Raw genomic sequence first — 16,023 nt, 5'->3', positions numbered from 1 at the left:
TATTTTCTGAACTTCTAGCATATGGAGGATTGGACATGACTGGACCGCCAGATCTCTCTTTCATCTATCCATCCATCTTCTAACTGCTTTTCTTGGTCAGGACCTCTAAGTTGCCCAGAGTATGAGGTGTGTATGTGCAGAGTGTACCCCATCCCCATGCTGCCTAGATCAGGCTCCAAGTCCCCCAGAGACTCCCTCCAACAAGTATCAACCAAAAATTGGTCCTTTGTCCCCCCACATATTAATCACCATCACTGATTGGTTGCATTATATCACATAACAACACCATTGCACTTTACCACATAGCCATTGTTGCTTATTGACTTTACTAAAAGATGCTGAATAATGCAGAAGCCACCTCAAACAAAGAGACCTTTACTCTTGGGGTAGCAGTGGAGTGGTGAACATGCATGGATTACTGGGTCCATACTTGTGCCATCAGGACAGACAGCAAAGAGATCCACAGGACGCTAGGATTAGAGGATGGCACTTGGCACTGTGATGGTAGGAATGGGTACCTGTACTTTACCCAGGCAAATAAAATACTAATAAATGCTTAGTTCTTTATCTTAAATGAGTGAAAAAAGTGAAAAACCAGAAAGAACCAGACCATTACTTTGCACAATAAATCAACTGATTACATAAGGGGGGGAAGGAGGGTTGGGGGGTAGCACCCTGACCTCGCCACTCCCAATAAACACTCACAACCCCTGTGCTTTTTTACAGTTATCTGGGTAGGACAATATGAATCAGGTTTACTGTTCAAGCATTCTCACGTACAGAGATAAAATAAGAGGCGTTATCCTGTATTACTCGGTCTTAAAAGGTTTTACTAAAAAAGCAAATTTCACCATTTTAATTACCACCCATTTATTTCCCATACAGTAAGTGGCTGTACAGTAAATGGAGGCAGTGAGTCTGCAGTCTATGCCAGAAAGAACAAGGAAAAAAGTCGGAGACACCCTGGCTGGGATGCCAGCCCACCTCTGGGTGCAGAAGCACACAATCACACAGTATGGAGATTAGAGGCACCAAGTCGGTGCGCGTTTTTTGGAGTACGGGGCAAAACTGAAGTGAAATCCCTAAAATCACGGGGGAACGAGGAAACTTCAGAGACGGATATTTTAATTACAACTAATTTTAGAACACCGTTTAAATCCCTCTACAAACAGGTTCAGGTAACCTAAAATGTCAAAAAAAAAACTCAAGAGCATGTTTACACTATCAATTTCGCTCACAGTTAATATATAGTCCGTATGTTTCATCACAAAAGGTAAGATAAGCCCCTTCTCAGCATGAGAGATCGGGCTGGAACTACGAGGAATCCCACACACCAACCACGTGACCTGCTGCGGACCCATGTGACTCGCTGTAAATACACGTGACCCGCCTGGCAGACGAAGAGAGGGTCCCCTGTCCACCTCTACTGCCAGTTGCTTTTAATCTTTCCTGCTGATAGTAAGTGAAATGTGAAGTCGACACCACGCCATTTTATCCCTAACGGTGCGTTTGTCTGGGTTTCCCCTGACAGTGTACCTTCCCCTGGCCGACGGCCAGAACCAAACAAAGCATACATTAAATGAAGCGTTATGAACCAATACCTCTCATGCCGGTTAGCGGCGCTTTTCGTCCCCTCTAAATCTACAGCTGGAGTATTTCAAAACAAGGATCAAATATACAAATATGAGCATTGTATAAATGCAAACTCCCTTAAACAGAACCAAATTAGTTTACACTCAGTGTCTTCCTTCACCAGTTAGGATTACTCGTGGACTGTCTTCCAAAAGTACAATCTATGATTAAGCTTAAGTGGAGGACAGCGGCCAAATGGTTCGGGAAACGATGCGCCTGGTGGGACCTATTCACAGTATTTTGTTTTGTTTTTTTTGTTCTATGGTATTCCACATTAAATCTATTAGACACTTTAATGGCAGGCTTCTAATAAGTACAAGTACACCCTGAGCAATATGCTCTACAAATTTGCCTAACACCACGCTGCGGCGAAATACTCCCGGTGATCGGTGAATAAAGTATACAGAGCTGACGAGACTGAAATGGTAAAACAAATGCAAATACAAAACTATGCATGATGTAGCTAACAAAACAAACAACCGCACACAGTGCTGCAACCATAAACTTTATGATAAAGCCTTTATGAAGACAGATTAAGCAGATCTTCCGGAGAAGGGATACATTACAGTGGTCTTACCGGTGGTTTGCGGCGCTTTAATGGATGGTACATGAAGGTTCAGGTTGGATGGTTGACTGCACGGATTACGGTTCCGATGACCATGCAAATAGCGTGGAAGAGGGAACAGCACAAATTGCAGACAAACAAGAAAAATGTCAAGAGTCGTCGAACCAAAGTAATCGTTTCTTATAAATCTCATCCATGCTTTCAGATTTAATCTCAGCTGCACCCCGATGACTCAGATCGGCGATCACGTCAACCTGGTAAACTAGCCTGGCTCTGTCAAACCGGCTGCCTCTTTAGGTTTACCGCAATAAGATCCTTGATAAAGAGGGCTTCTTCACGGCATCACAGTCTCCTTTTATAAAGTTATGAACATACGGAGGATTGCAGCACAGGTGCGCTCCCCTAAAACACACATCAAAAGGCGTGTGAGGGGCAAAGCCGAGGAATCAAATTCGAGCCGTAGGCTAAATGTTTCTCTTTTTTATGGGCGGGGGGAGGAACTGTCAGCTCTGTTTCACCAACACTGCAACAAAGAGTGTAATAACACCTCCCAGTGTGGCATGCGGTTCTCTGTGCGCTTTGGTTTTCACAGATATACTTGTGTTTTCACAGTAACTGGGGCTAAAACTGGCTTCTTCTCCAGTGAAAGAGTTAGGGACAATCTGAGCCGAATCAAGGTCAGTGTGGAAGGTTGCTGGGTAGCTAGGCAATACCATAAGGCTGCATAATGATTGATGTAAATTCCCCTTCAGTTAAATATCAGGCACAAAATATTTGTTTCAATGCATTTCTAAGAGAAACGGGAATGTTTCAAAACTGCAAGTCACTGAGTCAGAGAATTCCTTCTATAGTCTTTACTATGACTTGAGCAAAAGTATAATATAGGTAGTTTATGATCTTTGAAAACTTTTATAAGCTTAACCCTGGAAAAACTACCAGCAAGGATTGATTGTTAAACAGTTCTACAAAGTTAACACTCACTATGGCTTCTGTTGCTAATACATCATTAATACCTGGTGATGTCAGCAACTGTAAATTATTAATATAAAATCTCAGGATTTCTGTGTACATTAGCCGGAGTATAGTTTTTGCCACAGAGAACTTTCCGGAATGTACTTCTTGACCGAGTTTAGAGTGAGCCCCTTCATTCGGTGCTGGGCAGAGCCGCGGAGGCTGACGGCTGTAAGTGCCGATTCAGCGCGGACTTGAGGAGCTCGGTTGTGCTCGGCCGGTTCAGAGGAGGTAGGCAGTAATTCACTCCACGGCCCACTAACGGTCCGGCCTGGCTGCACATTACCATAAGAAAGCGAGCCCTGGCCCAGACTGGCATCTGGGTGTGGGGAGTGGGGACGTGCCACTGACCCCCCCCCCCCCCCCCCCCCATCCTCCATCGCACTCTCTCACCCTGCCGGATGATGGGAGAGAGCGCTGGGGCAAAACACAGAGAAGAAAAGGAGAAAGAGAGAGGGGGAGAAAGAGTGACAGAGAGAGAGAGAGAAAGGGAGTGGGAGAGAAGGGGGGAGAGTGAGGAAGAGAGAGAGCGAGGGAGAAAGAGAGAGAAAGGGAGTGGGAGAGAAGGGGATAGAGCGAGGGAGAGAGAGAGAGAGAAAAGGAGTGGGAGAGAAGGGGAGAGAGAGAGAGAGGGAGTGGTAGTGTACTCCAGCATATTCCAGCCTATGGACCCCATACAAAGAGCAGAGCCCCCCCAAAGCACCTCCATGCTGACGGGGGACATCATCTACTGCCTTGATCTGAATGGCTTATGGTCCAGCAGGTTTAAGAAACAAAAGGCCCCTTCAGGTGCAGGGATCCTGCTGCATTGTGGGTAACAGGTGCACACTGGGCTCCCTGATATATATCCAGGAGAGACTTTGTAATGAAGGTCTGCATGGATGCTGGTCAGTTTCTGTGTGTTTTGTTGACCTTTCTTGTGAGAAAGGCATCGTCTCTTCCCCCGAGATGATGCCATCCGAAACAATGTGTCCCAAAGTGACTCACATGCCCGCTGCCCCCCCCCCCCCAATGGATCTCAGAGACGCTCTTGGCCTGGCGCTCCACTGTCAGCCGTGGCTGGCCGCGGGGTTGAGAGTGTGACCCAAGCGTCCTCGGAAGTGGCCGGAATGGCGGGAACGTGGCCAGCGGCCAGGACAGAGGCCACTTTCCCACACCGTGGCGCTCGGCCGCCTTGGGAATAAGGGGGGGATGTTCTGTGCGAGTGGATTCTCAAGCGGGGCCCTCGGGGGCCGCGCTTAGCCACTAGGTTACAAGCCAGAACAGTTCCTGAGGGCCGTCCCTCTTTTCCCATCGCAGGAACTTCTTCCCAGCCATTTAGATCAGTGTTTCCCAACCCGGTCCTCGGGGAACCCCAGACGGTCCATGTTTTTGCTCCTTCCCAGCTCCCTGCCTGGCAGCCCACATTTTTTCCTGCCCAGTAGGGAGCTGGGAGAGAGCAAAAATGTGGACGGTCTAGGGGAGGATCTAGCGAGAAGCAGCCATGGTCTGCAGCCCCTGCTCCCGAGCAGAGTGTTTACATTCTTGCTTCACGCTGCTGCACAGTTACCCCGCTACACAATTTCTTCCGAGTAAATCAGGTGGCTGTACTGGCCTGCAGATGGGAGGGAAGTTGGCGTAAATCGAGGATAATGCCGCTGCGATCTGATTGGAAGAAAGAGTGGTGGTGGTGGGGGGTGGGGGTCCGAGATAGTACTAGAAAGCATTTTCCCTCCTTTCGAAGCTTAATGATTAACGTCTTGCAGATTGTTCCCATTTCGCATTGCTCTCGCCTCCTATGACGTTGCACACAGTACTTCACTTTGGGTTTCATGTTTTGAGCTAAGCAGAATTTCTTTAAAAAAAAAGAAGAAGCACAGGATTTAAAGAGTAAGCTCATGTGTATGTTTGACCGGTCCAAAGGAGAGGCCCCTCGCTGCCGTCGGGCCATTATCAGGCAGCCCTGCTGTGAGACGCGGGTTTTAAGAAACACGGCGCGTGCAGCCGCAGCCCGGAATCTTCGGAGCGTGTCAACAGGCAGGGTATTGTGCTGCCTCCCGGACCACAAGTGGCCTGTTGTCTTTGCGGACAGACTAAAAGAAAACACTGTGGCTGGCCAATCAGCACGGACCGGTCGCTCCTACACCCTGCACACAGAGCCGCCGCCCCCCCCCCCCCCACGTGTCACTCACCCAGCATACACGCGGGTAATAACTCCTCCAGCAAAGCTGTCATTTTCCCCATTTCAGATGTCAGACTTGGAGGTGTTTATCTGGCAAATTGAGTACATTTTCCTAGCAGCCTAATTCTTTTTTATTTGCCTTATTTTTCTCAAATGCCGACGCCCACTTTTCCGAACACATGCGTTGGTGTTTTCACTGACAGCTCTGCAGCCGCTCTGACGCAGGCACAAGCCGGACACTTATGGCACGTCCTTCAGGCTCCACCTCAGCCACAAAACTTGCGACTGTATCCCACAGACTTTAAACTCACAAACCAGCTTAACCACGTTTATAGGCTGAAGGTATGTTTCAGGGCAGCTTGTCACGTCCAGCCCCCCCATTCGGGGGGGGGGGAGGGTCACGTAAATGAGTGAAACCGCACAGTAACCTCTCCGCAGCCTGGCACTGAGCTGTCTGTTACACCATAAGCAAAAGCAAACAGTCCCCCCCCCCATGCCCCCTTGAGCTATCTGAGGCTGATAAGGTTGTGGAGACAGACTCTGCCCCCTGCCACCATGAACTCCCCAGATCTCTAACGAGAATCAAGTGACAGCGAACAGAGAATCCATCAGGCAGTTTCCGTGGAGTGACAGCACTCGCTTGGAAGCCGACAGCGCTGAAGGTCCTGGTGGCTCCTTGGCGCGCAGAGCCACTCGCAGCTCAGGGCTGCCTGTACAGTCCCGGACAGTACTTACTTCTGCTGGGCTGAGCGCTGGCTCTCAGTGACTCCGGCAGAATCCTGGCTGTGGATCCACGGAATGAACAGTGTCCGGAGCGAGTGAATCCTCTCTGAGGTACGCGGCGCGCCGGGCAGGAAAATCGCTGAGAAGCTGGGAGAGCCTTTGCCGGAATGAGCCCGCTCGCTCTGCTTCACTTTCCCCCTGCGCTCCTCAGCACCTCCCACTTCAGTGACAGAGCCAAACAACAAAGGAGCAAATCCCTGGAGCTGGGGGGGGGTGGAGTCCTCCCAAACTCGGCAAGTAGCAGCTCGACCCCCACCCCACAAAATGGAGATAAACAGCACTACAGTGCGTACTACAGTGCATACCTGTTACCAATGTTTACAGCCTGGGAGGACACCATATGATTTTCAGATGCAAAAAATACTGGGCATATGGTCCTCATTTGGGGGGGGATTTATTACATTTTGAATGGAATACTCCTCAAGTTGACACGTGAAGTACTGACTAAGTACAGCTTCCAAAACACATGCTGAGAAAAAGTTTGCAATTGCCAGAATTCCTGCACTGACTGCTACAAAGCTGTGGCCTGACCCTCGTAATAATAACAACAGATTAACACAGCCTGATTAAACAAATCACACACAAACCAAAGTACATTTTCTGTCTTTCTGAACACACTTTAATCATCAGAGTCTGGAAAAAGTAAGATGATCAGACCACATTTTAGGAGCAATCAAAACAGGAATCCGTGTCAATTCCAGGGGGTTCACAAACATTTACCCACCACAGTACAGCATGAAAACTCCGGAGAAAAAAACATCCATCTGCCAAAGAAATTTCCAGACACGATCCCTGTAAACAACTTGAAACAGTTGCTTGAAACAGATCAACCCAAATGTAGCACAGAAGGACTGTTGCTTGAGTCCAATGCCCACCACAGGACACTCAGGGCTGCGTAAAAGGGGACCCCAGGCTGGCACCTCAGGGGTCTCTGGAGCCCCCAAACAGGAAGAGGCGGGGTCATGGATTTCTATACCCGATGACGTTGGAAAAACGTCACCTTAGACCGGCAGTAACAGTTCATCAGTTTAATAGTGCAGTTTACTATTGCACTATTAAACTTGCACTGGATTATATCCAGTCCAGTGACGTGGGAATAGCCAGTTCCCGAACAAAGGCAGTTACCGCAGTTGGTGTGTCACTGCCCAGCCAGTAGGATGCCGAATTTCTAATCTTGTGTAATCCACCTCCGTCTGATGTGTTTAGGCCCAGAGTGAACATGAACAATGGGTCACGGGTAATCAGCGAATGGCAGCAGCCTTGGCAGAGACCCGCGGGTGGATCTATAGAGGCAGCGGGGTGAGTGTTTACATTGCCCCCTGAGCCTCTGCCCCCCCCCCCCCGCCCAGCCAGCTTAAGAAATCCGGGATGACACAGAGCAGTGCTGGTGAAATGCAAGCACAAGAGTGACATCTTACTTCTCAAGAACCATCCAACAGAACGCTACAGCACCTTAAACCAAATCTCCATTTCATTCCAAAACCCCATAGGAACTGGCAGCCAGTGAGAGTCAACAAAGAGGGCAGGCAGAGACACAGCAGTGCTGACGTCCCGCAGGAGAGGAAAGGGGGTGAACTTTAAGGTGCACTGCAGTACAGTCACCCATGCTGTTCTGAGCAGAATCTCCCCCCAGTAGCCTTGCCAGGACATGCCGGTATTTTAGTCAACAAAGCGTGCAAGGAAAGCAGCAGCGGTGGGGTTTTCTGCACATCGATGTCGAAAGGACATCTGACAGCCCCATCCGTGGCTCTGTGACACGTCATCCCGCTGTCCCGTCTCACAGAAGGGGAGTATTTTGTTTGTAATCTTGGCCCGGTGCCAGTCAGCGACTGATGTGGCGTGACTCCGCCGCAGACGGGCTGAAGTGGGCCTCGCTCTGCGCGGCCGTCTGTCGTCTGGAAAGCGACGGGCTCCGGTGGAAATTGCTGTGCGCAGTTGGGCAGCCCATCATCAGATCCCTGTGCTGCCTCTCGCTTTTATCCCTAAAGTAATTTGAGGATTCACTTCTCAAGGATGTTTGAAAGTCAAGCACTGGACAGGAGGAGGGGGGTAACATGGGTTTGGAACCTATACCCGCCCCAACTTAACTTTCCACCATTAAAATGAAATAGGATAATTTAAATTCTTTAATAAATTATCGAAAAAAATTTAAATGTCAAACAAAACTACACGCAAAATATATCACTCAGCATCGCAATCTATTCACCGCATGCAGCTTGGAGTACAGGGGACACCCTGCAGGGGTCACAGCGTGTCACAGAGCTGACACTCACATATTTTGGGGAACTCCCAACTGGGGCGCCCGGAATGAACCCGCACAAACACAGAGAGAAAATGCAAACTGCACAACCATAAAGACGCAGCTGAGCACCAGACCTATGAAAACAGACGCCTCACCTCTGCAAAACGAATGAACATGAACTTTGTGTAAATTAGTCAAACATTTCTGATCTCTTTAGCACTCACTTAATGGCACTAATATCTTTGGAAGCAAACCTACAAGGTTATGATAACAAAAAACACATCTTTACACACAATTCAAGCATGCCATCAAATTCCAACCTGTTTCTCTGTTAAACTGCAAGACTGCAAGCTTTAAAAGCTTGTGGATTACTGCATCTCTGTATGATACAAATTCATCCTTAAACAGTCTGCAATAATGCAATACAGTGCTCACCAAATTACTTGATATATTCTAATCTTTGGCATCATTTTAGTACTTAGGCATGTTGTTCAGGATAAGTGGCTCTACAATAAGCCTCCTGATTGAACTGCTGGTTCAGCAGCCAAGGTGATGAGTTTTGCACCCCCTACAGGTGAAAACTGTATCTTTATTCCTCCTGCCAGATTTCTTTACTTCAGACACTGTTGCTGACACCATTGGGTCGAGGGGACGGGGTGCAAGATATCTGCAAAATCAAAATCAGAAGAGAGTTCCTACTGCAGTAACAAAAAAGGAATGAGTCTCCTGACCCACATAAATTCTGCAGCGATTTTTGACATGAAATCGAAAGGCATCGGCTTTTATCTACAGGTGCTTCAGTTTCTTTTTGATGGCTATCTGGGCTGTTAGTACAGCTAGCATCTGCAGCATCCCGCTGTTGGAGAGATCTCCAGTCTGTCTTCAAGGACACTGATAGTTGGCAACAAAACAGACATCAGTTCAGTTCAAAGACTAACCTGAAGCAGAAATGATGTATTGCTAACTGTGTTGACGTGCGGTTTTTCTTCACTTCGGGAGTCATTAATTGCTTTTTGGCAGTCATTTTGAGGATTTCCATTAACTATGATAAGTGAAGCCTGTTATGCCTAAAATCGATAGCTTTTCAGCTGCAATAAGTGTCATTTGAAATCCCCGCCCTTTTTTCAGTGTGGGTTTATAGATGTCAATAGTAAGGTGGATGACAGGCGCTAACTAGCATTTAGCCAAAGGACATGAGGTTTGGGAGGCAGCAAATCCGATTCGCCTGATGAGGACAGACCTCTGCTGTCAGACTGCGCTCTCATGCATCGAGCTCAGCCCAGCTGTTGGCATTATCCCCGCCCGACGTGCCTCATGGCGTTTTCAGAAGAGCCGAACCCATACAGAGAGAGACGTGTTGTTTTGCAACAGCAGAAAGACCGAGTGCATCATCAACGGAACAGGAACGCGCAGATTGCTGTGTTTATCTGTGGTGTTTTTGTGCAGTAAACTCATACTTTCTCAAAAAGGCAAAGAAAACTTCAAGAGCAAGAAAAAAATGCCAGAAAGACTAACAGCCTCTTAAAATGGCATCAAAAGAAGAGGAGATGTTCAGCATGGAGTAAAACCCAGCAGACCGGCCTTTCTCTGCCTTTTTCTTCTCTGTTCTGGTTCTCAAGGGTCCATGTGTTCCCAAGGCGATGGTGTTTTTGGGGCTTCTCTCCAGGGGCTGTCCCCCCCCCCCTGAAAAGCGGCATGCTGCAGCTTGATAGATCCCAGCCCCGCACCTTATTTGAAGCAGTGTAACCCCTCACTTAACCTTCACCACCATCCTGCCTCTACAGAACGAAAGTTGTGGAGGGGTGTAACTCGCCGTAGAAAATCCTCTGCTCCTCATGATCTTCCAGAAGTTTCTATTTCTCAGTGACCCATTTGTTTATACGCAGGCTATGCAAAGGTCGGCGATTCATGTACTTTTTTGTTGCAGCATGAGGCATATTCCGAATAGCGAAAACCCCATGACGATTCTAAAGATCTGGCAGATACCCCAAGATATTTGCTAGCCAGTCACGTGATCCTCAGACTGAATGCGCTCCTCTGCTATTCATCACACGCCTCTGTCGACGAGACTCATCTGATTCATGAGCAGTCAGCCTGCCCTGTGAAGACCAGGGATTACTGGGGAGGGGGGCAGCCTGCCCGCATCCAGGCCAGTGCTAAAAAAACGCACTTTATGCGCTTGGAAGCTCTACGCCGCTTCTGCCCTGACGCCGTGCGGACAGATGGCCCTCTGGCTTCGGCACGGCGAGACCTTAGCATTGAAGCGTCATGTCGGGGGAGAGTAATTCACTTTGCTGCACCCCAGTTGACATATGACGGCTATATCAAAGGCCAGAGTGATGTCCCGCCCTCTCCCCGATGGCGTGCGATTGAGCTCGCATATCTGCCCCCGTATGGCAAGTAAGGAGCCAAACAATACCAGTGTCAGCTTAAATCCCCCCCCCCCAGTCACACATGCTGGTAAGAAATACAACAGGATATACCAGCAATAATAGAGTAATGTGGTGCGGGAGGGGGGTTTTAAGCTAGGTGTTGCCACAGATCTGAATGAACAGATGTTGAAATCAGCTATTAAAAGCCACTGAGATACTGACACAGGTAATTCATGTTTAGCGTGTTTTACTTAGCGTGGTCAAGGGAGACCGTGTCTCCATGGAGCTATTTACCGAATTCACTTAGTGTTGCGCTAGTGTTGTACTTAGTGCAAAGGGGTGAGAGGTCAGAGGTCGTGAGGGCAGCAGCAAGTAGCAGCTGTTGTTAAACGTGGATGTACATCACAGGAGCCAGGTCTCTAGGGGCTTCAAATAGGCCAATTAACTGGCTGCAGTTAATTGACTGGTGCTTCCTCTGAGTGCAATAAACGCAGATTTACATTCCTAAAAAAAGAAAAACACGTGGATGGAGAGTTAATAAGACTGAATAAAATAACTTTGTATGAGTTCTAAGAAAACGGATTCAGCATTATCCTTATTGCGGTGGCGTGTTATGTCTGCATTATAGCTGCGGCCCCCTTTGTCTGCATCCCAATCAGCACGGCGGCGGCATCTCAGAGACTTTGGCTGCAGCACCGCCGGACGAGTCGCAACAAATCTGCCGTCATTTTAAGAACCATGTGATTTTCTAACAAAACTGAAGATAAAACGGCTGCAGGATACTTTAAGAGCTTCAAATAACCGGGGGAATCGTGCTTAACTGAATTACACTTAGCAGGCGGTTGTTATGTTAGGGTTTTACGACTGGGACAAACACTGGGTATCCTCAGTAAAGGCTTCTCAAGCAATTGCCGTAATCCTGCACGTAATTCCATCCGAATTGAGCAAGATTGGACAAACCCATATCTACTAGGAATGTCTGAAGCCATTAACCACGCAGGGCCACAGGATCGACCCTGAGACGGAGCGGCTCAGCTTAAATGCTACGCACACAAACAACAGAACCTCCAGCAGCAAATGCAGCCTTTTAAATGACTGAGCCGGGGCCAATAAGGGTCAAATTTCATGGTTGCTTGACACCATCAACTTCCCGAAAGAAAAAGGGCAGCCAGTTTCCCTTTGAGATCCCAGCCATGAAACACTATCACTATCATTGTAGACAAATGACTATGGCAGTTACGCCATCTTCTCTTATACTGTAATAGTAATCATACACAGAGGTGGAGAGTTCAGGTCCAGAAAGAAAAACTCCAAACTAAGATTTTGTTTCAACCAACCAGTTGAGCATGAAAATGTCACAGTCACAGAGTACTCAGCTGGTTGGTATTGGATTTTTACTTTCTGGACCTGAAGTATCCACCTCTGATCTTGACTAATTTACCATAAAATGCACTAGGCATTTTCCACATAATGCCAAACTGAGTTACACAACCCAAGTCTTTAGGCTTCCATCTAAATCCAGACAATGTTGGCTGGCTGCCCACTAACACTAACGACTGAAATGCGATACATCACGCAAATCTGTGGCAAATGAAAGGCGAGATCGAAGGAAATTGGAATTATGTTTCCAAATTCATTTGTACAATTGATTTCTGTGGTTATATAGTAACTCCAGTGTTCAGTGAGTGTGGCTCCATGTGCTCCAGATTACAGGGGAAAGAAAACTTACCTGTTTTCTTAATTTGTTTGAATCAATAAAATCTTAAATTAACAATGATGTTTTTGTGTAGTTGCTTTATGTAATACAATTCCGTCTAAATAACGAATGAGTAGTGAAGCCATTGCTTTCCTGGTGTGAGTGCTTGTTTTATTAATACTTTTGAGCCTAAGAGCACTGGAAGGAGTGTGTAATGAATCAATGCATTCATTTTAAAAACAATGTAATGCAAAAGCAATTTGCAGAAAAGCATCCAGTTGCAATCCGGTTACTTTAGTTCTTATTTACAATGGTTCATATACACGAAGAGGAAAATGAAAGTAAATTTACATGACAATAGACAAAAATGTACCATTCATTTGTACAATGCGAGTAATATCGGATAAAATCGGGTTTATGTTTGTCAGTTGCTGCTGTAACAGTGGAGGAGAACATCAGATTTCTGCATCTTCAGTAGAAATTGTGCACGTTCCTTTGGGCACAGAGGCATGTGTGTATGTGTCTGTGTGTGTTTGTGTGGGTGTGTCTGTGTGTCTCTGTCTTTGTATGTTGCGTTTTATATGCACTTACATGCGAAGGGTTGAGCATCCTGTATTTCAGCCTTATTTGGATGAACTTCAAGCAATGTGCTCATTGTAAATGCTGTGTTTGAGGAAGATGCAAGATGACATGGGTGCAAAATCAGCTGACCTTAACGCCAGTGAGGTCATTTGGGATGAAATAGATCAAGGCTGCGTAACCAGCTAGTGCAGATCATTTTTGGGCCCTTCTCCAGTTGCGGTGTGATTGCTTTCAGTAGAACATGTTGAGTGTTTCATTAGTAGACTGCCTAGAGTTTGATCAGCTGTAATCAATGTGTCACTTTTACTGAATCTAAGGTTTAGCCCATTTGTTTCATTACATAGGTGGGATTTGTGTTTTAATATTTTTCCGTAATTAACTGCCATTCTGTGCCTCATTCCTTCTGTTTGTGGCACTGATACAGCTTAACCTCTAATGAAACATGAAACGCAAAGTGTTTAAAAACTTCTGTGTGGCTTTGTATTTGTGAATCTGCTTGTGTGTGAATGTTTATGTGCAAACGTGTCTGTCTCTGGGTATGTCTCTGTCTATCTCTGTGCCCATCTGTGTGTGTGTGTGTGTGTGTGTCTGTCTGTCTGTCTCTCACTGTGGCTGTCTGTCTATCTTTGTCTGTCTGTCTGTCTTTCTGTCTTTGTCTGTGTGCCTGTCTCTGTGTCTCTGGGTCTATCTGTCTCTGTCTATCTTTGTGTCTGTCTATCTGTCTGTCTTTGTGCTTGTCTGTCTTCATCTGTGTGTCTGTGTGCCTGTCTATATGTAACTGCCTCTGTCTGTGTGCCTGTTTCTGTGTCTCTGGGTCTATCTGTCTCTGTCTATCTTTGTGTCTGTCTATCTGTCTGTCTTTGTGCTTGTCTGTCTTTCTGTCTTCATCTGTGTGTCTGTGTGCCTGTCTATATGTAACTGCCTCTGTCTGTGTGTCGGTCTCTGTGTCTCTGGGTCTATCTGTCTCTGTCTATCTTTGTGTCTGTCTATCTGTCTGTCTTTGTGCTTGTCTGTCTTCATCTGTGTGTCTGTGTGCCTGTCTATATGTAACTGCCTCTGTCTGTGTGCCTGTCTCTGTGTCTCTGGGTCTATCTGTCTCTGTCTATCTTTGTGTCTGTCTATCTGTCTGTCTTTGTGCTTGTCTGTCTTTCTGTCTTCATCTGTGTGTCTGTGTGCCTGTCTATATGTAACTGCCTCTGTCTGTGTGCCTGTCTCTGTGTCTCTGGGTCTATCGGTCTCTGTCTATCTTTGTGTCTGTCTATCTGTCTGTCTTTGTGCTTGTCTGTCTTTCTGTCTTCATCTGTGTGTCTGTGTGCCTGTCTATATGTAACTGCCTCTGTCTGTGTGTCGGTCTCTGTGTCTCTGGGTCTGTCTGTCTCTGTCTGTCTCTTTGTGTCGTGTGTTATTGTGTCCACCTTTATATTTTTTGTAACTGCCACTGTGCTTTAGATGTTGGACTAATATGAGTATAAATGTAATATTTCTTCATTGGTCGGTGCTCACTGTAAAGTATTTGGACTAACTGGGTTCAGGCAGCATTTTAGCGCTGTACAAACTGAGCTTAGTGCTGCATTCCGGTGGAGATTAGCACCATGCCGGTACAGCGCCAGTAAACCTTCACGCGCAGATCCAAGTCAGTGCATCATTGTGTAAAAGCGTGATCAGCGGAGACCCAGACTGTACTCGTGGTATTGACTGCCCCCTAGAGAAGGGCATGGGAACTACACATGAGCTGAAAATGGTGGTTGAGGAGTGGGGTACAGAAGGAGTGGACTTCCATGAGTGTCTGCTGAGGGGAGAAGGCAGCTGTACACCCCCAGTCCCTAATGCTGTAAGCTGAAGGACCCCAACCCAGCTACTGGGCAGATGTTCCTGCATCGATAGTGTCAGGCAGATGGAAATATGCCATGCGTTCGCCCTAACCCCCCCAGTCCTTAATGCAGCCACCCTCGCTGTTCCTATAGTGCTCAGCACTGTATCCTAACAGAGCTCAATACAATTTGTAATTAAATTCAGCATTTTGTTCTTATGCAGTTCCATATAAGCCTATAATCAAATGTATTACGGTCTTGATAGATCGGAGTGCAGTGCTGAAAATGAAATTCAGCACAGTTCTCTAAACGAGCTGGCAGAATCGTGCGGGGGCCCTGACTGACCCCGGCTTTATCTTCTGGTAGCCTTTCCAGGGCCTGGTTGCTCTTTCCCTTATCCTGGTTTCCGTTATCCTGACTCAGAAACAGCTGTCTTTTATTTTAATTCCAGCTCAGTATTTTGTTAAGGTCGTTTCCCCTCCCATACCAAATAAGGTCCCCTCTCCTCCGTCCCGTCCCTGTGTCACTTGGCTTGCAGATAGCTTAGCAGTCTACCGTAGTCATTTAAAAATCTCAGTAGAGCATTTCAGCGTAGGATCCCAGAGATCAGCACCGGGCCATAATGGGCATGAACACAGAGCTGTCCTATCAGAACATGGTATACTGATCAAACTGAGCGTGGCACAGTGCTTTGTGTCTGTGTTTTTAGAGACCCACTGAGCCAATGAAGCGGAACTGAAACCTCACTTATAATTGCTATAATTCTGGCTGAGAGGAAGTCAATGGCACAAACAGTCACTAAACAAACAGCCACTGCCATGACGCTGTGGCCTCACTGTAACCCTACTGACCCACATGGTACGAACTGACCAACCCCGGCCGACTATAGCTCCCTGGCTTTTGAGTATCTGGAAGGAAGCAATGCACCCCCCCCCCCCCCCACATGCTCCCTTATTCGGCTTTGTAGACTGTGGCCCAGACACTCTGCCTGCACGGGACACAGGACCGCATCCAAAACGTGCACACGTACACAAAACAGATGCAATAGCGCCACAATGGGCAATCATTCTCACTGGTTGTCTTGGCAACAGAGTCATGTCCTTTGCATTAATTCCTTTACATATTGCGGAACCATCTATGCATACTAATAATAATTCCCACTAAATGA

At 47.1% G+C, this 16,023-nt stretch overlaps 1 protein-coding gene across 5 annotated transcripts in view; it reads right to left on the bottom strand.

Annotated features, from left to right (window-relative positions):
* The window catches only part of LOC111845729 (semaphorin-4B-like), a 69,050-nt gene that overhangs the window by 32,443 nt on the left and 20,584 nt on the right, over positions 1-16,023 (bottom strand). Inside the window, exons 1-2 of one of the 5 annotated variants that reach the window (XM_023815355.2) lie at positions 2,501-2,906; positions 2,210-2,265 (exon numbers count right to left, since the gene is read on the bottom strand). The exons of 2 other annotated variants lie outside the window; for them this stretch is intronic. The gene's annotated coding sequence lies outside the window, so the exon portion shown is untranslated. Of the gene's footprint in view, positions 1-2,209; positions 2,907-6,104; positions 6,300-16,023 lie in introns of those variants that run through there. 2 more of the 5 variants (XM_023815351.2, XM_023815352.2) reach the window with 2 other exon arrangements.

This window comes from Paramormyrops kingsleyae, chromosome 13 (genome assembly GCF_048594095.1).
Source record: "Paramormyrops kingsleyae isolate MSU_618 chromosome 13, PKINGS_0.4, whole genome shotgun sequence".
In the NCBI taxonomy this organism is placed as follows: Eukaryota; Metazoa; Chordata; class Actinopteri; order Osteoglossiformes; family Mormyridae; genus Paramormyrops; species Paramormyrops kingsleyae.
Note: the sequence above shows the minus strand (reverse complement) of the source record. Positions and strands in the feature narration are given on the sequence as shown.